Here is a 24,260-nt window from a genome sequence, read left to right as displayed (position 1 = left end):
GTCTTTGTTGCTCCTCCCTCATTGCTTTTTGATCTTATCTTATTTCATGAAGCATGATGGAGTGCTCTTGATGTTCCACCCTTAGTTGTCCCATATTGGAACTCAATTCTCCTAGGGAGGTGTTGATTTGCTCCCAAAAATTTTGTGGAGGAAAGTGCATTTGAGGCATCTCAGGGATCTCATGGAAATGAGCTTCTTGCGCCTCTTGAGCTCCATGACTGGGCTCTCTTGCTTGCTCCATCTTCTTCTTAGTGATGGGCTTGTCCTCTTTAATGAGGATATCTCCCTCTATGTCAATCCCAGCTGAATTGCATAGGTGGCAAATGAGGTGAGGAAAGGCTAACCTTTCCATAGTGGAAGACTTGTCAGCCACCTTGTAGAGTTCTTGAGGTATAATCTCATGAACTTCCACCTCTTCTCCAATCATGATGCTATGGATCATGATGGCCCGGTCTATATTAACTTCAGACCGGTTGCTAGTGGGAATGATTGAGCATTGAATGAACTCCAACCATCCTCTTGCTACAGGCTTGAGGTCCAATCTTCTTAGTTGAACCGGCTTGCCTTTGGAGTCAGCCTTCCATTGAGCTCCTTCTACACATATGTCCATGAGGACTTGGTCCAACCTTTGATCAAAGTTGACTCTCCTTGTGTAGGGGCGTGCGTTCTCTTCCATGTTTGGCAAGTTGAACGCCAACCTCACATTTTCCGGACTAAAATCTAAGTATTTCCCCCGAACCATTGTAACATAGTTCTTTGGATCCGAGTTCTTACTTTGATCATGGTTCTTGGTGATCCATGCATTGGCATAGAACTCTTGAACCATTAGGATGCCGACTTGTTGGATGGGATTTGTTAGAACTTCCCAACCTCTTCTTTGAATTTCATGTCGGATCTCTGGATACTCATTTCTTTTGAGTTTGAAAGGGACCTCGGGGATCACCTTCTTCTTGGCCATAACATCATAGAAGTGGTCTTGATGGGCTTTGGAGATGAATCTTTCCATCTCCCATGACTCGGAGGTGGAAGCTTTTATCTTCCCCTTCCCCTTTCTAGAGGATTCTCCGGTCTTAGGTGCCATCAATGGTAATGGAAAAAACAAAAAGCTTATGCTTTTACCACACCAAACTTAGAATATTGCTCGCCCTCGAGCAATAAACAAAAGAATAGAAGAAGAAGAAGAAGAAATATGGAGAGGGAGAGGGAGATGTGGTTTCGGCCAAGAGGAGTGTAGAGGGATGTGTTGTGTGAATTTGATGAAGAATGGAGGTCTTTATATAGGGAAGGGAGGGGGGGAAGGTTTCGGCCATATGGGTAGGTTTGGGTGGGAAATTAGTTTTGAATTTTTGAAGGTAGGTGGAGTTTATGAGGTAGGTTTATGGGGAAGAGTGGATGGATGTGAGTGGTGAAGAGGTGATGGGGAAGAGAGTTTGAGGTGATTGGTGAAGGGTTTTTGGGGAAGAGTGTTTATGGGATTGTGTGAAAGAGAGTGGTGAGAAGAAGTGAGTGGAGGTAGGTGGGGATCCTGTGGGGTCCACAGATCCTGAGTGGGTCTTGTGGAGTCCACAGATCCTGAGTGGATCCTGTGGGGTCCACAGATCCTGAGTGGATCCTGTGGGGTCCACAGATCCTGAGGTGTTCAAGGATTTACATCCCTGCACCCATTAGGCATGTAAAAATGCCTTTGCACACAACCCTGGGTGTTCAGCGCCAGGTTGGTGGCCATTTTGGGCGTTCAACGCCCATTTGTGTGCCATTTCTGGCGTTGAACGCCAGAACCATGCCTGTTCTGGCGTTCAGCGCCCAGAAGCTGCCCATTTTGGGCGTTCAGCGCCAGCACCATGCTATGTTCTGGCGCTGAACGCCAGACAGATGCTCCTCCAGGGTGTGATTTTTCTTCTGGTATTTTTGATTCCGTTTTCAATTTTTATATTTATTTTGTGACTCCACATGATCATGAACCTACAAAGACATATAACTAAGGAAAATATAGTTAGATAAATAAAAATTGGGTTGCCTCCCAACAAGCGCTTCTTTAATGTCAATAGCTTGACAGTGGGCTCTCATGGAGCCTCACAGATGTGCAGAGCTTTGTTGAGACTCTCTAACACCAAACTCAGAGTTTGGATATGGGAGTTCAACACCAAACTTAGAGTTTGGTTGTGGCCTCCCAACACCAAACTTAGAGTTTGACTGTGGGGGCTCTGGTTGACTCTGCTTTGAGAGAAGCTTTTTCTGCTTCCTCTCCATGGTTGCAGAGGGAGATCCTTGAGTTTTAAACACAAGGGAGTTCTCATTCCATTGAAGGACTATTTCACCTCTGTCAACATCAATCACAGCTCTTGCTATGGCCAGGAAAGGTCTTCCTAGGATGATGGATTCATCCTCTTCCTTTCCAGTATCCAGGACTATGAAATCAGCAGGGATGAAAGGCCTTCAACCTTTACTAACACGTCCTCTACTTGTCCATAAGCCTGTTTTCTTGAACTGTCTGCCATCTCTAATGAGATTTTAGCAGCTTGCACCCCATAGATTCCCAGTTTCTCTATTACAGAGAGGGGCATGAGGTTTATTCCTGAACCAAGGTCACACAAAGCCTTAAAGATCATGGTGCCTATGGTACAGGGTATTATGAACTTTCCAGGATCCTGTCTCTTCTGAGGCAATGTCAGTTGATCCAGATCACTTAGTTCATTGATGAACAAGGGAGGTTCAACTTCCCAAGTATCAATGCCAAATAATTTGGCATTCAGCTTCATGATTGCACCAAGAAACTTGGCAGTTTGCTCTTCAGTAACATCCTCATTCTCTTCAGAAGAGGAATACTCATCAGAGCTCATGAAGGGCATAAGGAGGTTCAATGGAATCTCTATGGTCTCTAGATGAGCCTTAGAGTCCTTTTGTTCCTCAGAGGGAAGCTCCTTATTAATCACTGGACGTCCCAGGAGGTCTTCCTCCTTGGGATTTGCGTTCTCCACTCCCCTTGTAGGTTCGGCCATGGTGCTTATGTCAATGGCCTTGCACTCTCCTTTTGGGTTCTCTTCTGTATTGCTTGGGAGAGTACTGGGAGGGATTTCAGTGATCCTTTTACTCAGCTGGCCCACTTGTGCTTCCAAATTTCTAATGGAAGACCTTGTTTCATTCATGAAGCTCACAGTGGCCTTGGATAGATCAGAGACTAGATTTGCTAAATTAGAAGCATTTTGTTCAGAGTTCTCTGTCTGTGGCTGAGTGGATGATGGAAAAGGTTTATTATTGTTAAACCTGTTTCTTCCACCATTATTAAAGCCTTGTTGAGGCTTTTGATCCTTCCATGAGAAATTTGGATGATTTCTCCATGATGAGTTATAGGTGTTTCCATAAGGTTCACCTAAGTAATTCACCTCTGCTATTGCAGGGTTCTCAGGATCATAAGCTTCTTCTTCATAAGAAGCCTCTTGAGTACTGTTGGATGCAGCTTGCATTCCATGCAGACTCTGAGAGATCATATTGACTTGCTGAGTCAATATTTTATTCTGAGCCAATATGGCATTCAGAGTATCAACTTCAAGAACTCCCTTTTTCATAGGCGTCCCATTACTCACAGGATTCCTTTCAGAAGTGTACATGAACTGGTTATTAGCAACCATGTCAATGAGTTCTTGAGCTTCTGTAGGCGTTTTCTATAGGTGAATGGATCCACCTGCAGAAGTGTCCAGTGACATCTTTGGTAGCTCAGATAAACCATCATAGAATATATCCAGGATGGTCCATTCTGAAAGCATGTCAGAAGGACACTTTTTGGTCAACTGTTTGTATCTTTCCCAAGCTTCATAGAGGGATTCACCTTCTTTCTGTCTGAAGGTTTGAACATCAGCTCTAAGCTTGCTCAGCTTTTGAGGAGGAAAGTACTTGGCTAAGAAAGCCGTGACCAGCTTATCCCAAGAGTTCAGGCTGTCTTTGGGTTGAGAATCCAACCATAATCTAGCTCTGTCTCTTACAGCAAAAGGGGAAAAGCATGAGCCTGTAGACTTCAGGATCTACTCCATTAGTCTTAACAGTATCACATATCTGCAAGAATTCAGTTAAGAACTGAAAAGGATCTTCAGATGGAAGTCCATGAAACTTGCAGTTCTGCTGCATCAGAGAAACTAATTGAGGTTTCAGCTCAAAGTTTTTTGCTCCAATGGCAGGAATGGAGATGCTTCTTCCATGTAAATTGGAATTAGGTGCAGTAAAGTCACCAAGCATCTTCCTTACATTATTATTATTTTCGGCTGCCATCTCCTCTTCCTGTTTGAAAATTTCTGAAAGGTTATCTCTGGATTGTTGTAATTTAGCTTCTCTTAATTTTCTCTTCAGAGTCCTTTCAGGTTCTGGATCTGCTTCCACAAGAATGTTCTTATCCTTGCTCCTGCTCATATGACAAAGAAGAGGGCACAGAAAAAAAAATAATAATAATATGGATCCTTTATACCACAGTATAGAGATCCCTTTGTGAGTGGAAGGAAAGAGGGAGACAAAGAGTGTGATGTAAAGAAAGAAACACAACTGTGAGGATGGCAGAGATGTGAGATGAGATGTTAGTAGATGAATAAATAAATAAAATGAGATGAGAGAGGGATAATTTCTCGAAAAATATTTTTGAAAAAGAGTTAGTGATTTTCGAAAATGGTTTTTGAATAATGTTAGTATTTTTCGAAAATTTTTAAAATCAAAAATAAAAATAATTAGTTAATTGTTAAGAAATTTTTGAAAAAGAGGGAAGATATTTTCGAAAATGAGAGAGAGAGAGTTGGTTAGGTAGTTTTGAAAAAGTTAAGAAACAAACAAAAAGTTAGTTAGTTAGTTGAAACAAATTTTGAAAAGATAAGAAGTTAGGAAGTTAGAGAAGATATTTTGAAATCAAATTTTTGAAAAAGATAAGAAGATATTTTTGAAAAGATATGATTGAAATTGTTTTTGAAAAAGATTTGATTTTTAAAATCACAATTAATGACTTGATTCACAAGAAATCACAAGATATGATTCTAGAACTTAAAGTTTGAATCTTTCTTAACAAGCAGGTAACAAACTTCAAATTTTTGAATCAAAACATTAATTGATTATGTTATTTTCGAAAATTTGGTATAAATATAACAAAAAGATTTTTGAAAAATATTTTTGAAACTTTCGAAAATAACTAAGAATTTTGAAAAAGATTTGATTTTTGAAAAAGATTTTGAAAAAGATAAGATTTTCAAATTGAAAATTTGATTTGACTCATAAGAAACAATTTGATTTAAAAATTTTTGAAAAAGTCAATCCAAATTTTCGAATTTGATGAGAGAAAAAGGGAAAGATATTTTTCTGATTTTTTGAATTTTTATGATGAGAGAGAAAAATAACAAAAAGACTCAATGCATGAAAATTTTGAATCAAAACCATGAATGCATGCATGAATGATATGAATGTCAAGATGAACACCAAGAACACTTTGAATGTCAAGATGAACATCAAGAACATATTTTTGAAAAATTTTTGATGCAAAGAAAACATGTAAGACACCAAACTTAGAAATCTTTCATGTTTAGACTCTAAAAAACGAAAAATGCACATGTAAAACAAGAAAAGACACAAAACAAAAAATCATCAAGATCAAACAAGAAGACTTACCAAGAACAACTTGAAGATCATGAAGAACACTATGAATGCATGATATTTTTGAAAAATGCAAGATGCACATGCAAATGACACCAAACTTATGACATGACTCATGACTCAAACAAGAAACACAAAAAATGTTTTTGATTTTTATGATTTTCTAATTTTTTTGGATTTTTTCGAAAATTATATGAAAAAGAAAAAATAAGGATTCCAAAATTTTTAACATGAATTCCAGGAATCTTGCATTCTTAGTCTAAAGCTTCAGTCCAGGAATTAGACATGTTTCACTAGCCAGCCAAGCTTTCAATGAAAGCTCCGGTCCAAAACACTAGACATGGCCAATGGCCAGCCAAGCTTCAGCATGTAATTCAGACATGACACGCCTGACATACTCATTCCCAAAGGAATTAGACATGGCTTTACAGCCAGCCAGGCTTCAACATGCTTCATGAAACACTAGAATTCATTCTTAAAAATTTTGAATAAAATTTTTGAAAACATTTTTATATAATTTTTTTTTCAAAAACAAAGGAGAAAATTTTGAAATATTTTTGAAAATTTTTTTGAAAAGAATGCAAAAAGAAAATTACCTAATCTGAGCAACAAGATGAACCGTCAGTTGTCCAAACTCAAACAATCCCCGGCAACGGCGCCAAAAACTTGGTGCACGAAATTGTGATGTCCAGGCTCAAACAATCCCTGGCAACGTGAGCAACTTGGTACGCGCAATCGTGATTACACTTTGATTATGTAAAATTCGTGGCTCTTTCTTTCCCTGGCAATGGCGCCAAGAACATGGTGCCAATACCATGGTTCACAACTTCGATACAACTAACCAGCAAGTGCACTGGGTCGTCCAAGTAATACCTTACGTGAGTAAGGGTCGAATCCCACGGAGATTGTTGGTATGAAGCGAGCTATGGTCACCTTGTAAATCTCAGTCAGGCAGATATAAATTGATAATGGTGTTTTCGAATAATAAATAATAGAATAGGGATAGAGGTACTTATGTAAATCATTGGTAGGAATTTCAGATAAGCGAATGGAGATGCTTTTCGTTCCTCTGAACCTCTGCTTTCCTGCTATCTTCATCCAATCAGTCTTACTCCTTTCCATGGCTGACTTTATGTGATACATCACCACTGTCAATGGCTACTTTCGGTCATCTCTCGGGAAAATGATCCAATGCCCTGTCACGGCACGGCTAATCGTCTGGAGGCATCACCCTTGTCAATGGCTTCATCTTATCCTCTCAGTGAATAATATGCTCACGCACCCTGTCACGGCACGGCTATTCATCTATCGGTTCTCGATCATGCTGGAATAGGATTTACTATCCTTTTGCGTCTGTCACTAACGCCCTGCAATCGCGAGTTTGGAGCTCGTCACAGTCATTCATTCATTGAATCCTACTCGGAATACCACAGACAAGGTTTAGATCTTCCGGATTCTCTTGAATGCCGCCATCATTCTAGCTTACGCCACGAAGATTTTGGTTAGGAGATCTAAGAGATATTCATTCTAGCTTATTTCATGTAGAACGGAGGTGTTTGTCAGGCACGTGTTCATAGGGGAGAATGGTGATGAGCGTCACACATAATCATCACCTTCATCACGTTCTTGGGTGCGAATGGATATCTTAGAAGCAAAATAAGATGAATTGAATAGAAAACAGTAGTACTTTGCATTAATCTTTGAGGAACAGCAGAGCTCCACACCTTAATCTATGGAGTGTAGAAACTCTACCGTTAAAAATACATAAGTGAAAGGTCCAGGCATGGCCGAGATGGCCAGCCCCCTAAAGCGTGATCAATAGTCTCCTAAGATGAATAATGGATTAAAACTGAGACCAAAGATACCTAATACAATAATAAAAGGTCCTATTTATAATAAACTAGCTACTAGGGTTTACATGAGTAAGTAATTGATGCATAAATCCACTTCCTGGGCCCACTTGGTGTGTGTTTGGGCTGAGCTTGAGTGTTGCACGTGTAGAGGTCCTTCTTGGAGTTGAACGCCAGCTTTTGTGCCAGTTTGGGCGTTCAACTCTGGTTTTGGCTCCTTTTCTGGCGCTGGACGCCAGATTTGGGTAGAAAGCTGGTGTTGAACGCCAGTTTACGTCATCTATTCTTGGCCAAAGTATAGACTATTATATATTGCTGGAAATCCCTGGATGTCTACTTTCCAACGCAATTGGAAGCGCGCCATTTCGAGTTCTGTAGCTCCAGAAAATCCACTTTGAGTGCAGGGAGGTCAGAATCCAACAGCATCAGCAGTCCTTCTTCAACCTCTGAATCTGATTTTTGCTCAAGTCCCTCAATTTCAGTCAGAAAATACTTGAAATCACAGAAAAATACACAAACTCATAGTAAAGTCCAGAAATGTGAATTTAACATAAAAACTAATGAAAACATCCCTAAAAGTAACTAGATCCTACTAAAAACATACTAAAAACAATGTCAAAAAGCGTATAAATTATCCGCTCATCAACCTCCTATTGAGTCGGCTCCTCAACATGCTCCTCCTCCGGATCCTGCTCGTCGGAGGCGGGAGAGTCTGGGAGCGGAGGTAGCTCAATGCCCTATGATACGAACACCTAGTCTATGCGGTCGAGACGTCGTATGATATGACGCTCATTGTGCTCCATGAAGTGAAATAGGCACTACACTAATAGGTATGTCGACTCTGGTGCAGGTGGTGGTGGCAAGGATGCTGCGGCTAAAGTAGAAGGGGGTCCTGCTGCTGCTGTTAATGATGAGGGCTGAGCTGCCTCCACCACTCCTCTGGCTCGAGAACGGCGTCAGGGTGGAGGCTTCTCATGCACCCACCCACCCCATGGAATAGTAACCTCCTTGTCGTCGTCATCTGGGGGTGGTGGTGTCACATCATCGTCCTCCCACGGGACATGATGAGCGGATAATTTATATGCTTTTTGGCATTGTTTTTAGTATGTTTTTAGTATATTTTAGTTAGTTTTTATTATGTTTTTATTAGTTTTTATTCAAAAATCACATTTATGGACTTTACTATGAGTTTGTGTATTTTTCTGTGATTTCAGGTATTTTCTGGCTGAAATTGAAGGACCTAAGCAAAAATCTGATTCAGAGGCTGAAAAAGGACTGCAGATGCTTTTGGATTCTGACCTCCCTGCACTCGAAGTGAGTTTTCTGGAGCTACAGAAGCTCAATTGGCGTGGTCTCAATTGCGTTGGAAAGTAGACATCCTGGGCTTTCAAGCAATATATAATAGTTTATACTTTGCCCGAGATTTGATGGCCCAAACCGGCGTTCTAAGTCAGCATAGAAATTCTGGCGTCAAAACGACAGAACTGGCATGAAAGCTGGAGTTAAACGCCCTAACTGGCACAAAAGCTGGCGTTTAACTCCAAGAAAGGTCTCTACACGTGAAAGCCTCAATTCTCAATCCAAACACATACCAAGTGGGCCCCGGAAGTGGATTTTTACACTAACTATTCTAGCTTACTCATTTTCTGTAACCCTAGGTCACTAGTTTATTATAAAAACTACTTTTAGTGATTCATCTTGTACCTCATGACACTTTATACGTTTCATATTGTATTTCTGACGGCATGAGTCTCTAAACCCCATGGTTGGGGGTGAGGAGCTCTGCTGTGTTTCGATGAATTAATGCAATTACTACTGTTTTCCATTCTATCACGCTTGTTTCTATTCTAAGATATTCACTCATACTTCAACTTGATGAATGTGATGATCTGTGACACTCATCACCATTCTCAACCTATGAACGCGTGCCTGACAACCACCTCCGTTCTACCTTAGATTGAGTGCTTATCTCTTAGCCTCCTGATTCAGATCAGAGTCTTCGTGGTATAAGCTAGAATTATTGGCGGCCATTCCTGAGATCCAGAAAGTCTAAACCTTGTCTGTGGTATTCCGAGTAGGATTTGGGAAGGAATGACTGTGACGAGCTTCAAACTCACGAGTGCTGGGCATAGTGACAGACACAAAAGGATCAATGGATCCTATTCCAGGATGAGTGAGAACCGACAGATGATTAGCCGTGCGGTGACAGCGCATTTGGACCAGTTTCGCTGAGAGGACGGATGGTAGCCATTGACAACGGTGATCCACCAACATACATCTTGCCATGGAAGGAGCCTTGCATGTGTGAAGAAGAACACAGTAGGAAAGCAGAGATTCAGAAGGCAGAGCATCTCCAAAACCTCAACCTGTTCTCCATTACTGCAAAACAAGTATTTATTTCATGTTCTTTTACTTTTTACAATCAAATCTGAGAATTATTGATATCCTGACTAAGGGTTACAAGATAACCATAGCTTGCTTCAAGCCGACAATCTCCGTGGGATCGACCCTTACTCACGTAAGGTATTACTTGGACGACCCAGTGCACTTGCTGGTTAGTTGTGTGGAGTTGCAAAAGTGTGATTGTAATTTCGTGCACCAAGTTTTTGGCACTGTTGCCGGGGATTGTTCGAGTTTGGACAACTGACGGTTTATCTTGTTGCTTAGATTAGGAATAATTTATTTTTGTTGGTTTATAGTCAGTAAATTTGAGTCATTTATTTGAGTTTAGTTTCATATTTTACGTTTGGTGTCAATTGCATGCTTTTATTTTCTTTCAATTTTTTGAATTTGCATGTTCTTAGTTCCACTACAAGAAAACACGTTTTTTGCCACGCTTTTAAAGTGTGGTGAAAAGCTAAAAAAAGCGTGGCGATAGCTTTTCGCCACGCTTTTTGAGCTACCGCCACGCTTTTGAAAGGGTGACCTATCAAAGGGTGGCGGTTGCTCTATCGCCACGTTTTTTGCAGCCTATTGCCACGCTTTTTGTTTGCCACGCTTTTTTACAAACTGCCACTTGTAAAAGCGTGGCTATAGGTGGGAAATACGGCCACGCTTTTAAAGCGTGGCGATAGGCAGAGATATGGCCACGCTGTAAAAGCGTGGCGATAGGGTAGATCTGGCCACGCTTTTCAAGCGTGACAGTAGACCAGATATGGCCACGCTGTAAAAGCGTGGCGATAGGGTAGATCTAGCCATGCTTTTTAAGCGTGACAGTAGACCAAATATGGCCACGCTTTTAAAGCGTGGCGAAAGCATGGTAGTAGAGGAGATTTGGCCACGCTTGAAAAACGTGGCGAAAAAGCTTAGATACAGCCACGCTTCCTAAGCGTGGCAATAGACAGAGATATGGCCGTATGGCCACGTTTTTAAAGCGTGGCGAAAATGATGGTCAGTAACCTAATTCCCTTTTTAATCTTCATAAATATATAAAACCTAATATGAATTCATAGATAATTTTATAATTTAGTCAATAACCAATTATCAAGTAATCCAACTTTCATAAAATTGTCACCAAAATAAGTGTGTGATCACATAACAACATACACTAACAAAATACCAAAAGTGAAAATCATAACTACTCATGAATTCCTAATACATGAATTAGAATTCCTAATCAAAGTCATCTTCAAAATACCAAAAGTGTGAAATTCCTAATACATGAATTAGAATTCCTAATCAAAGTCTTCTTGTACTTCATGCATCATCATTGCAAGGTAAATTGTTTTGACTTGTGCCCTGCAAAATATAAAACACAAATGAACAACTACAAATTGATTTGGCTTTCCTGGCCAGAGCACCCCAAAATCCATTCTCGGACTCATTCAGGTTCTTCATGGAAGTATATTCATAGGCTCTTGAATCCTATATTTACAAGTAATACCATTTTGAATATTCAGAATGGTGCACTAAAAAGAATGCGAGTTTAAGAGAAGCAAAGAGAATGTAGGCATATGCTAAACAAGCATCTTCAATCTTCAATGCATTGATATAACATATTCAAAAAAACAGAAAATGCATAATATTTTCAGTAGATGTACGTTATTTTCATCTGCTTTTTGAGCATGACAAGCTTGGAACTATAATTATGTGGACATCATCAAAGCAACTAAACAGCAGGCAGAAGCTTTAACATGTAGACTAATATCTAAATGGAAGAAGTCATCAAATGTATTACAGACATAAACAATCATAGTAGAAAAATACAGACATACACAAAAATATTACACTCTAAAAGACCAGAGACATTACTGGTAATAAAGTCTTTTAAGGAGTCAAAATAACAGAGTTCATATCCACAGTCCACTGCACTTTAACTTATCTCCTCTAGGTCCAGGCTGATCTCCATTTTCACATTGCCACTATTTATTTAGAGTTTCAGACCATATTGCAAGCTTTTTTATTTCTAATCCAGCGGTTTTAGTCACTGAATCTCCATTTACTAGCAGGATATTTTTCTTTCTTCACTTACAATCCTAAATTAGTTCTATCCTTAGTCAACTAGAGATCAACTAACCTGGTCAAGCTAAGTAGGACTTCTATAGATAAAACTCCTCCAGCTAGTAAATACAAGACTTGAATAGACTTTATCAAAGTGAAATAGCACTCACCTTTTTTGAAATTGAAGCCTACTATTTGACTATTTCTCTCTCAATTTTATCTCTTTTTTAACAAAATAAAGAATGTGAATCATGCCACAATTCAAATGGCTGTTCAGAATTTCAGATTATATTAGATAATGGCAACACAATGCAAGCATCAGAAACCACATCAAAGTAGGCACACAATGTTTTCTATCACAAACAAATGAATAACCTCAATCTCTCAGAATTAGCAGAAATCCTTCTCACTGAAAACATCAATTAATTTCTATTTACTTTTAGATATCCAATGTTTTAGGCCACAGTCCCATGTGCTTTTGTACAATGTGAAATTAATTTAATTATTTACTTAATAGTGAAAGAAAATGAAAAATAAGATCCATGAATAATTGTTGCAAAAGAATCCAAGTGCAATTGCATGATCACACAACAATTTCCCAATGCCAAGCAAATTTAGGCAAACCCCCCCCCCCCAAAAGAATCCAAGAATGAACATCATATATGCATGCATAGAAAGTGAGCAGAAGAGGAAATGCAAATTGAGAAATCAGCAGCAGCCAATGATTAAGGATGTAATGAGCATGAATGCATAATAAGCACAAAGAATCTCAACAAGGAAACGAGTTGCTAACACATGGCACAAAGCAGCAACACTTAATAAACAGCAACAGTAAATAGCATGTTTCCCAGGTTCAAGCAAGCACCAAACAGAATTCATATGACTTAACCAGTTCCACAAACTGAAATCATTGCAGTTCATATAATATGGACCAAGAAACAAGCAGAGCAGAACTCAGCAACAACAAACCAAGAAAAATTAATGAAACAGTAACACTTCCACAGCATCTATTTTGGACAATGAAAAAAAATACAACAAACAGCAATCACAGGTCCAGAATTCAACACCAAAACAATACAATAAACAAGATCATCCAGGACAACTTTCAGAGGAAAGACAAATTCATTCCGAACAGCAGCAGTAAACAAAACAAAACCTACATCCACTAACCAGTCCAGATTCTCTAACCACCTAATTCAACTAAACTAAATTAGTTGAACTAAACAAGCTAAACAGAATGAGCTAAACCAGATTAATCAAACAGAAATAAAATCAAATGAGATAAAAGGGGAACCTGGAAAGCAGAGAATTGGAGCAGGGGAAGGGAAGGGAAAACAGTAAAACAGGGTCTCGTAGTGGCTCTTAACAGAATCTTGGACAAGTGCCCCGAGAGTGCCATGCTGAAAAAGAATAAAGGTAACTAATTAGTTCAAATAAACGACATCATATCAAGTATTGATAAGTAAGACGATTGTATGAATATCTTAATATTCATTCACAAAGTCACAATCCACCAATAGAAATGACATCATATAAAGTCAGTAACTTAAAATCTCTTTAGGGGAAAGCTAATAATAAATAAGGCCATTAGAGGTGAAAATACTGTTTAGGCAAAAGGCAACAAACAGTGAGAATTAATGGAATACCAAAACCAGCAAGAAAACACACTTTTTATGTGACTTCAGCATCTTTCATCAGAAGCGAGTTTTTATGCAAAGTGGAGAGAAGAATCCAAAACAAAATACAATTGACGCTAATAAGTAACGTTAAATAGTCCTTAAAACGGGACAGAAAGTTTGAACCATGTTAGATAACATTTATATTTAATAGAAATGAGTGACGTTAGTCCCTTTAAATGAGCACGGGAGTTTCAACCATATCATCTCACAGACGCACACACATACTGGCACATATAATCACTTAACAAGCATCAAGCGGAGAATTAAAAAGAAATAAAAAAAATGCTAAGATGCTGGTCTTAACAATGCAACTGTTTTAGGCTCCCAGGCCACCATTGTATTATTCAAGACACACAAACAAAGTGATGATGAAATAATGCTCACTCATCATCGTCCATACAAATTAAGTAATACTCTTAACTTAAAAAACACCGATCCACCAAATAAAATTAAAATAAAAAAAAAAACTAGTATAAAATTAATGTTTGGTTCTAGTCAACTTCTATAATTCGATTTATCAGCATAAAACATGGTTTTGACTTCAATCATTCACAACTGCACAAGGAAGAAGATAGATTTCACTCTTTCTGACACCAACACGAGTAAATTACAGAAGCCTTGTGTCTCACGTGGCTGAGACATTTCATTCATCATCATCAGCATTCATCATAGTAGGAAAAAGTCCATGGAATCCATTATTACCCGCGAACAACATATATTAACAGTCAACATAAGATATCGAAAATCAAAGGAGAATATAGTGAATAGAGTGCACCTTTGTGGCTTTCTCATTCCAGAAAAAAATCACGTACGTCCACAGCATCGCAAGCAACGCGTCTTCAGCATTATCATTTAACTAGGGACATGAAAATGAAAATGAAAAGGAACATGGAATCAGAGAGAACGAATCAGGGGAAAATGAAAATGAAAAGGGAAAGCCCTAAACGTAAAAACAACGGAAAAATCGAGAAAATAAAAAGAGGAAAATCGATCATACCTATGGAATTCGAGGGCTTGGAGGAGAAGAAGAGGGAGGAGCTTGCCGTCGCCCATGTTTGCTGGAGCTTGAAGGTGAATAGAGAGATCCTCACTGATTCGAAGAAGAACAAGAAAGAGAAGAAGGGCATGAAGATTACCAAGATGAAGAAGAAGTGGTTTCCATCAGTGACGAAGGCGAAGGCGAAGGGCGACGGGCGAAGGGCGAAGGGCGAAGGGCGAAGGGCGAAGGGAGGAGCTCGGACGGCGAAGGGCGAAGGGCGAAGGGAGGAGCTCGGACGGCGAAGGGCGAAGGGCGAAGGGAGGAGCTCGGACGGCGAAGGGCGACGGGCGAAGGGAGGAGCTCTTTGATACAGGCGAGTAGGGTTAGTGGCTTCAGAGGGGAAAGAGAGATTAGGGTTGGGGACCGGGTTGGGGGCCGGGTTTGGGCCGGGTTGGGAGCCGAGTTTGGGAGCCGGGTTTGGGTCAACCGGTTTGGCCCATCTCGCCACGCTTTTAAAACGTTATTCTTTCTCTCTACGGCCACGCTTTTGAAGCGTGGCAAAAAAGAAACTTTTGGCCACGCTTTTAAAGCGTGGCAAAAGTGTACCAGCATATAGCCACGTTTTCTAAGTGTGGCCGTAATGAAACCCTGTGACCACGCTTTTAAAACGTCCTTGTTTCTATCTACGGCCACGCTTTTGAAGCGTGGCAGAAAAAAAACGTAGCCTTTTCTGTAATCAATTGCCACCCTCACAAAAGCGTGGCCGTTGATCCTTTTCGCCACGCTTTTGAAGCGTGGCAAAAAAAATGTGGCCAAATCTCTAATCTATCGCCACCCTCATAAAAGCGTGGCCATAGACCACTTATGGCCACGCTTTTGAAGCGTGGCAAGAAAAAAGCGTGGCCATAGGCCTTTTTTCTTGTAGTGTTCTTTCTTGATCTTTAAAAAATTCTAAGTTTTGTGTCTTCTTTGTGTCTTCCTTTAAATTTTCGAAAATTTGTGATTGATTTTCTAAAAATTTTAAGTTTGGTGTCCCTTGTGCTTTTATTTACTTAAAAATTTTTCAAAAATTTGTTCTTGGTGTTCATCTTGATCTTCAAAGTGTTCCTGGTGTTCATCTTGACATTCAAAGTTTTCTTGTTTGTTCTCTTTGTTTTGATCTAAAATTTCTAGGTTTAGTTTTATGTTGTTGTTTTTCTCTTTCCTCATTAAAATTCAAAAATCAAAAAAATATCTTTTCCTTATTTTACTCATAAATTTCAAAATTTTGCATTAAATTAGTCAAAGATTTTCAAAATCATATCTTTTTTTTAGTCAAGTCAAAATTCTAATTTCAAAAATTGATCTTTTCAAATCTTTTTCAAAAATCAAATCTTTTTAATTTCTTCAATCATATCTTTTCAATCATATCTTTTTTTTATAAATTGGAATCATATCTTCTCAATCATATGTTTTTCAAAATAATTTTCAATCATATCTTTTTGATTGCTAATTTCAAAATCTTTTTCAAAAAAAAATCACCTAACTACTTTTCTCTTTCATATTTCAAAATTAACTAATCATTCTTTTTCCAAAATCTTTTTTATTAATTAATTAATTTAGTTTTCAATTTGCTTTTATTTCATTTTCTTCTAGTTTTCGAAAATCATATCCAGAATTTTTCAAATCTTTTTAATTAATTAGCCATTTTAGCATTCGAATTATTTATTTATCTTTTTACTTTCTCTCTTAATTTTTGAAACTTTTATTTTATTTTTCATTTATTTCGTTTTATTTTATTCGGTTAATTTTAATTAAAATAAAATAAAAACAAAAATATATTTTATTTGCAATCCACATCATCTCCCTTTCTCTATCATGGACCTAAGTAGAAATGAGCAGTCCAGAAGGACTCTGGGGTCATATGCTAACCCCATTACAGTTGCATATAGGAGTAGCATCTATATACCTCCCATCAAAGCAAGCAGTTTTGAGCTAAATCCTCAACTCATTATCATGGTGCAGCAAAATTGTCAGTATTCCGGTCTTCCACAGGAAGAACCTACTGAGTTTCTGGCACAGTTCTTACAAATTACTGACATAGTACATGTTAAAGAAGTGGATTAGGATGTCTACAGATTATTATTGTTTCCATTTGCTTTAAAAGATCAAGCTAAGAGGTGGTTAAATAACCAACCCACATCAAGCATAAAAACATGGAGACAGTTATCAGACAAATTCCTAAATCAATTTTACCCTCCAACAAGGATGACACAGCTAAGGCTGGACATCCAAGGCTTTAAAAAAGAGGATCATGAATCCCTTTATAATGTCTGGGAGAGGTATAAATGGATGCTAAGGAAATGCCCCTCTCGAACTAATGTGTGATGCCAGTGACCATGCCATTGGTGCAGTGTTGGGACAGAGACATAACAAGCTTCTGCACGTCATTTACTATGCTAGCCATGTTTTAAATGATGCACAGAAGAATTACACAACCACAGAAAAAGAGTTACTTGCAGTGGTTTATGCCATTAACAAGTTTAGATCCTATTTAGTAGGTTCAAAAGTGATTGTGTGTACTGACCATCCTGCTCTTAAACACCTACTCACAAAGTAGGATTCAAAACCCAGGCTCATAAGATGGGTGTTGCTTCTGCAAGAGTTTGATATAGAAATAAGAGACAGAAAAGGGACAGAGAACCAGGTAGCTGATCACCTGTCCCGGATAGAACCAGTAGCAAGGGCGTCCCTCCCTCCTACTGAGATCTCTAAAACCTTTCCGGATGAGCAACTCTTCGCCATTCAGGAAGCACCATGGTTTCCAAACATTGCGAATTATAAAGCTGTGAGGTTCATACCCAAAGAGTACAACAGGGTGCAGACGAAAAAACTAATTTCAGATGCAAAGTACTACTTATGGGACGAACCATATCTCTTTAAGAGATGTGCAGACGGAATGATCTGCAGATGCGTACCCAGAGAAGAGGCACAGAAGATCCTATGGCACTACCATGGATCACAGTTTGGAGGACATTTCAGAGGTGAGCGAATAGCCACTAAGGTCCTCCAATGTGGCTTCTACTGGCCTACTCTCTATAGAGATGCCCGAGAGTTTGTGCGTAACTGTGACAGTTGCCAAAGAGCTGGCAACTTGCCTCATGGTTATGCCATGCCTCAACAAGGGATCTTAGAGATTGAGTTGTTTGATGTATGGGGTATTGACTTCATGGGTCCCTTCCCACCATCATACTCAAACACCTACATTCTGGTGGCAGTAGACTATGTATCTAAATGGGTAGAAGCAATTGCCACACCCACTAATGATACCAAGACCGTACTGAAATTCCTCCAGAAACATATCTTCAGCAGAGTTGGCATCCCCAGAGTACTAATAAGTGATGGGGGCACTCATTTCTGCAATAAACAGCTTTACTCTACTATGGTCCGATATGGAATTAGCCACAAAGTAGCAACTCCATATCATCCACAGACAAATAGGCAGGCTGAAGTCTCTAATAGAGAACTAAAAAGAATCCTGGAACGGACTGTAATTGCCCGTAGAAAGGATTGGGCAAAAAGCTTGGATGATGCTCTGTGGGCATACAGAGCATTCAAGACTCCTATAGGAACCTCTCTATACCAGCTTGTGTATGGCAAGGCCTGTCATCTGCCCGTGGAACTGGAACATATGGCCTACTGGGCAACCAGATTCCTAAACCTGGATGCTAAGTTAGCTAGAGAGAAAAGATTGCTCTAGCTGAATGAGCTAGATGAATTCAGACTCAATGCTTTTGAAAATGCAAAAAGGTGGCATGACAAGAAGCTGTCATCTAGAGTCTTTGAACCAGGACAGAAGGTTCTGCTCTTTAACTCTAGGCTCAGACTATTCTCCGGGAAATTGAAATCCCGGTGGAGGGGACCATATATGATTACAAGTGTGTCACCATATGGATATGTTGAGCTTCAGGATATTGACTCTGACAAAAAGTTCATTGTTAATGGACAGAGAATCAAACACTATCTTGAAAATAATTTTGAGCAAGAATGCTCAAAACTGAGACTAGAATAAAACTCAGTCATGGTCTAGCTAAAGACAATAAAGAAGCGCTTGTTGGGAGGCAACCCAATTTTATTATATCTATTTATTTTCTATTGTCATTTTATGTTTTCTGTAGGTTGATGATCATGTGAAGTCACAAAAACAACTGAAAAAGCAAAAATAGAATGAAAAACAGTATTAAAAATAGCACACCCTGGAGGAGAAGCTTACTGGCGTTTAAACGCCAGTAAGGGTAGTAGAATGGGCGTTAAACGCCCAGTCTGGCACCATTCTAGGCGTTTAACTCCAGAAAGGGGCACAGAGCTGGCGTTAAACACCAGAAATGGGCAGCAACCTGGTGTTTAACGCCAGGATTGGCAAGCAAGAGGCATTTACATGCCAATATGGTGGAGGGATGAGAAATCCTTGACACCTCAGGATCTGTGGTCCCTACAGGATCCCCACCAACCTCATCTCTCTCTCCACTTCACACCTTCCCATAACACCCTTTCCCAAATACTCTTCCCCATCACCTCTTAACCACTCACACATCTCCATCTCCTCTATTTTCTTCCTCTTCTCCTCCCTTCTTTCTTCTTTTACTCGAGTACGAGCAAACATTCTAAGTCTGGTGTGGAAAAAGCATTGCTTTTTGTGTTTTCATAACCATTTATGACACCTAAGGCCGGAGAAACCTCTAGAAAGAGGAAAGGGAAGGCAAAAGCTTCCACCTCCGAGTCATGGGAGATGGAGAGAATGATAAACCACTATTTCATGGTTTATCTTGTGCTCAATTGAGTGGTTTTTATCAACTCTCTACCGACTTATTCATACTATTTGCATGGTTTTACATTTGCCTTCCTAATTATGTGCTTTGACTGAAAACATGCTTCTTTGGCCTTAAGATCCCTATGTTTAATCCTCTCTTATTACCATTAGATGCCTTGATATGTGCGTTAAGTGATTTCAGAGATTACAGGGCAGGAATGACTTGGAGGATGGAAAGGAAGCATGCAAAAGTGGAAGGAATACAAGAAGTTGAAGGAACTGCAAAGCTGTCCAGTCTGACCTCTACGCACTAAAACAGTCATAACTTGAGCTACATAGGTCTAAACGACGCGGTTCCAGTTGCGTTGAAAAGCTAACGTTTGGGGCTTCGATTTGATATATAATATGCCATAGTTTTCTGGACGCTAGGTGACGTGAACATGCGCTCCACGTGGATGCGTCGCAGTGACGAAAATCAGCATGGCAGATTTCTTCTCCAGCGATTTCTGGGCTGTTTTCAACCCAGTTTGCGGCCCAGAAAACACAGATTAGAGGCTATAAAGCGGGGAAATCCATTCATTCATAATCATCAGCTCACAATTCATAATCTTAGGTTTAGATGTAGTTTCAGAGAGAGAGGTTCTGTCCTCTCTCTTAGGATTAGTATTTAGGATTTCTCTTAATTTTAGGATTGCTTCTCAATCCCAGGTTCAATGTTCTTCTACTTTTATTTATTCTATTATTTTATTTTAGTTTGTTAATGTTGGTTTATGAACTCCATGTTAGATTTGAATATTCTATTTAATATAATTTGAGGTATTTCAGTTATAAGATTGTTTTATTTATGCTATGAATGCTTTTGATTTATCCAAATTATTTTCATTCGAGTAGATTCTCTTCCCTTTTGGCTCTGGTGAAGTAATTGGTGACGCTTGAGTTATTAAATAAAGCAGTGGTTGAAATTGGCAGATTACTAATTGATCTAGATCGCTCTAAAGCTAGTCTTCCCACAGGGATTGACTAGGACTTGAGGATCAAGCTAATTAGTCCACTTGACTTAACTAAGTGGGATTAAAACCCAATTCTCATCACTGTTGATAAGGATAACTAGGATAGGACTTCCAGTTCTTATACCTTGCCAAGAGTTTTATTTTATAGTTATTTATTTATTTTACTTGTCATACTTCTTTCTTACTTTCAAAACCTCCAATTTACAAGACTCATAACCAATAATAAGAACACCTCCCTGCAGTTCCTTGAGAAGACAACCGGAGGTATAAATACTTCAGTTATCAATTTTTAAGGGGTTTGTTACTTGTGACAACCAAAACTTTTGTAAGAAAGGTTGATTGCTTGGTTTAGAAACTATACTTTCAACGAGAATTTATTCTAACTTCTAAATCATTAACTTCAGTTCTTCTTATAACATTTTTCATGCATAAAAGAAAAACACACACGCAACGCGGCAGCGTCGCTGACGCGTCCGCGTCACCAGTGCGTTTTGAAGAAAAGAGAATTGAACAGAGAGTCACGCGAAAGCGCGGCTGGAGGCCTGCCTTTGGCAAAAATTGATCCACGCGACCGCGTCGCTGACGCGTCCGCGTCATGTGGGAAAAATGCCTGCCACGCATCCGCGTCACCCACGCGAACGCGTGGCTCTGTAGAATCGACGTAAATGGGTGTATGGCAGTAAGTTGGGCTGGAATGGGGCTGGACTCGTGCTAGAAGCCCAAGCCCTCCCACGTGAACCCGTTCCGCACGCGGCTGCGTCGTTTTCCAAAAATGGCCATCCACGCGATTGCGTCAACCACGCGACCGCGTCACCCAGATTTTTGGCAAAAATGCATTTCAAACAGAGAGTTGTGCGAATGCAAGGCTGCACTCGCGCCACTACCACAAATCAAGTCACGCGATCGCGTGACCCACGCGTCCGCGTCACTTGACCTTATCGCGCACCACGCGACCGCGTCACCCACGCGTCCGCATCGCCTGCGCCGCACAACTTATCCGGATTAGCGCCAATTATCTTGTCTTTTCTTTTCTAATCCTAATCTCTTCTATCTTTTCTTTTTTTTCTTCTTTCTTTCTTACTTTATTTCTTTCACTTCTCATTCTTTTTCACCTTCATTCTATTTTACTTAATTTATTTGTATATTTCATTCATTGCATTTTAATTTTGTGCATATTTTTATTTTCTTTTCTAAATTTATTATTTTTCCATTGGTGTTACTTGTTCATCTTCAACTGTTATATCTTTTCTGATATTATTTTGGTGCTTAGTGACTTGTATTACACTATTGGATGATATTAATTATCTGTCAATGCCAATCTTTTATGATACATGTATTCCTTTTGCATTGACATGAATTTATATTGTCTTTCATTATCTTCTGTTTCTTCCCCTTTGTTGCAAATTTTTTGCACTCTTGATTTGCCATGTGCTTCTACTATTTTCTCACTTGCATGTTGTAGCTACCATGTAATTGAGACTCTCATTATTTGGCATTAACCCAACCCTATTTTAATTATTTTCTATCTTTGTTTTTGGGTTACTTTCTTCCTTTTTTCTCTTCTTTCAGGATGGCCACCGGGAAAGAGAACCGGAAAACGTTCACATGGGGAGACAAACAAGTCCACCTGCACATTCTTTAGAGAAAAGCATCAGTTAGAGAAACCCGTCCACTTGCACCTCTCAGCATGCACCGAGGACGGTGCAATCTTTAAGTGTGGGGAGGTCGATACCGATCTCCGTGGGTTAGTACCTTCCTATCTCAACACCAATGTTTAAATTTTCTTTGTTGCATTTGCATGTTTTTTTTTATTTTGTACATATTTTACCACTTGCTTGAAGTAATATTTTCTTTTTCAAGAAATTTTTATAGTATTTCACTAATTTAAATTGAAAAAATTTTTGTGTTAAATTTGTTTGAAGTTTTATTTGGAACATGGTTTTTGAGCCAAGAACACACAACCTATGAGATTTTGAGCTTATTTACATGGTTACATTATTTAACCATAAATTTTTATTCTTGTGTGTTTTCTTCTCTATAATTACAATCTTTGCTTTGTTCCATTCTATATATCCATTATTTAGTGTATTTACATGCTTGCATATGATTGAGGCCATTATTTGTTATTAGCTCACTTATCCCAAATAAGCCTACCTTTTACATGACCCTTATTAACCACTTTGAACTTTTTAACCCCCTTCTATTTCATAACCACATTACTAGCCTTAAGCAGAAAAACAAAATAAAAATCCCAACTTGAATCCTTGGTTAGCTTAAGATAGATGTTGTGTATAATTTAAGTGTGGGGAATTTTATGGGAACATGGAATGATATGAAAAAGTAGGGAATTAAATTGAATAAGTTATTTGAAAATTTGGGAAGCATGCTCATATGAAATCAAAATAATTATATTACCATGTGCATTGAAAAAAAAATATTAAGTAATTAAATAAGGGGATACAAAAAAAAGGAGAAGAAAAAAAAAGAGAAGAAAAATAATATTACCCCAAATGCAAAATAAAAAGAATCAATGCACATGGGACAAAATTCAAAAATAAGCTTGATACTTGAGCATGAAATACAAAAGTGGAAAAAATTTGGGTGGCTAGGTAAATTATTTTAAATTATATAAAGTATGTATATGTTAGGTGAGATCTTAGACTAATCAAGAATTCACTTTATAAAGCTCACTTGGCCATACATATATCCTTACCTTTACCTCAGCCCCATTACAACCCTAAAAAGACCTCATGATGTTTGCATTGATATGCTAAATATTTGTTGATTGGTTAGATGAAGAACAAAGTTTTAGAAAGCATGACTAGAGAAGAGTAGAGTGAATTACCCTATACACTTAAGAGACTAGAGTGATATATACTACCAGTGAGGGTTCAATGCTTGATTCTATGTTCCCTGCTTTTATGAGCTATCTTCTCACAAGTTTACTTGTCTTTTATTATATGATTTGAATTAGTGAAATCTGATTTATGTTTGTCTTGAAGAGCTTATTTACTTTTAACCAAGTAGGTAGAAACATTTTGCATGTAGTTGAATTCATACAGATAGGTTGCATTTCATACATTCTACCATTCCTCTTCACTCTCTTATAGCTTCTCTTGAGCTTAGCATGAGGACATGCTAATGTTTAAGTGTGGGGAGGTTGATAAACCACTATTTCATGGTTTATCTTGTGCTCAATTGAGTGGTTTTTATCAACTCTCTACCCACTTATTCAAACTATTTGCATGGTTTTACATTTCCCTTCCTAATTATGTGTTTTGATTGAAAATATGCTTCTTTGGCCTTAAGTTCCCTATGTTTAATCCTCTCTTATTACTTTTAGATTCCTTGATATGTGCGTTAAGTGATTTCAGAGATTACAGGGCAGGAATGACTTGGAGGATGGAAAGGAAGCATGCAAAAGTGGAAGGAATACAAGAAGTTGAAGGAACTGCAAAGCTGTCCAGTCTGACCTCTACGCACTAAAATAGTCATAACTTGAGCTACAGAGGTCTAAACGATGCGGTTCTAGTTGCGTTAGAAAGCTAACGTCTGGGGCTTCAATTTGATATATAATATGCCATAGTTGCCCTGAAGCTATGCGACACGAACGCACGCTCCACGCGGACGCGTCGTAGTGACGAAAATCAGCGTGGCAGATTTCTTCTCCAGCAATTTCTGGGCTGTTTTCGACCTAGTTTGCGGCCCAGAAAACCTAGATTAGAGGCTATAAAGCGGGGGAATCCATTCATTCATAATCATCAGCTCAGAATTTATAATCTTAGGTTTAGATGTAGTTTCAGAGAGAGAGGTTCTCTCCTCTCTCTTAGGATTAGTATTTAGGATTTCTCTTAATTTTAGGATTGCTTCTCAATCCCAGGTTCAATGTTCTTC

General features: G+C 38.9%; 1 non-coding gene across 1 annotated transcript; it reads left to right on the top strand.

Annotated features, from left to right (window-relative positions):
* The first annotated feature begins 3,758 nt into the window (after positions 1-3,758).
* On the top strand, positions 3,759-3,866 carry LOC112760942 (small nucleolar RNA R71). Its single transcript, XR_003181354.1, has one exon. It is a non-coding gene; the product is annotated as a small nucleolar RNA R71 (small nucleolar RNA).
* The last annotated feature ends 20,394 nt before the right edge of the window (positions 3,867-24,260 follow it).

This window comes from Arachis hypogaea, chromosome 16 (assembly GCF_003086295.3).
Source record: "Arachis hypogaea cultivar Tifrunner chromosome 16, arahy.Tifrunner.gnm2.J5K5, whole genome shotgun sequence".
Lineage (NCBI taxonomy): Eukaryota > Viridiplantae > Streptophyta > Magnoliopsida > Fabales > Fabaceae > Arachis > Arachis hypogaea.
This window is presented reverse-complemented; position numbering and strand designations above follow the sequence as displayed.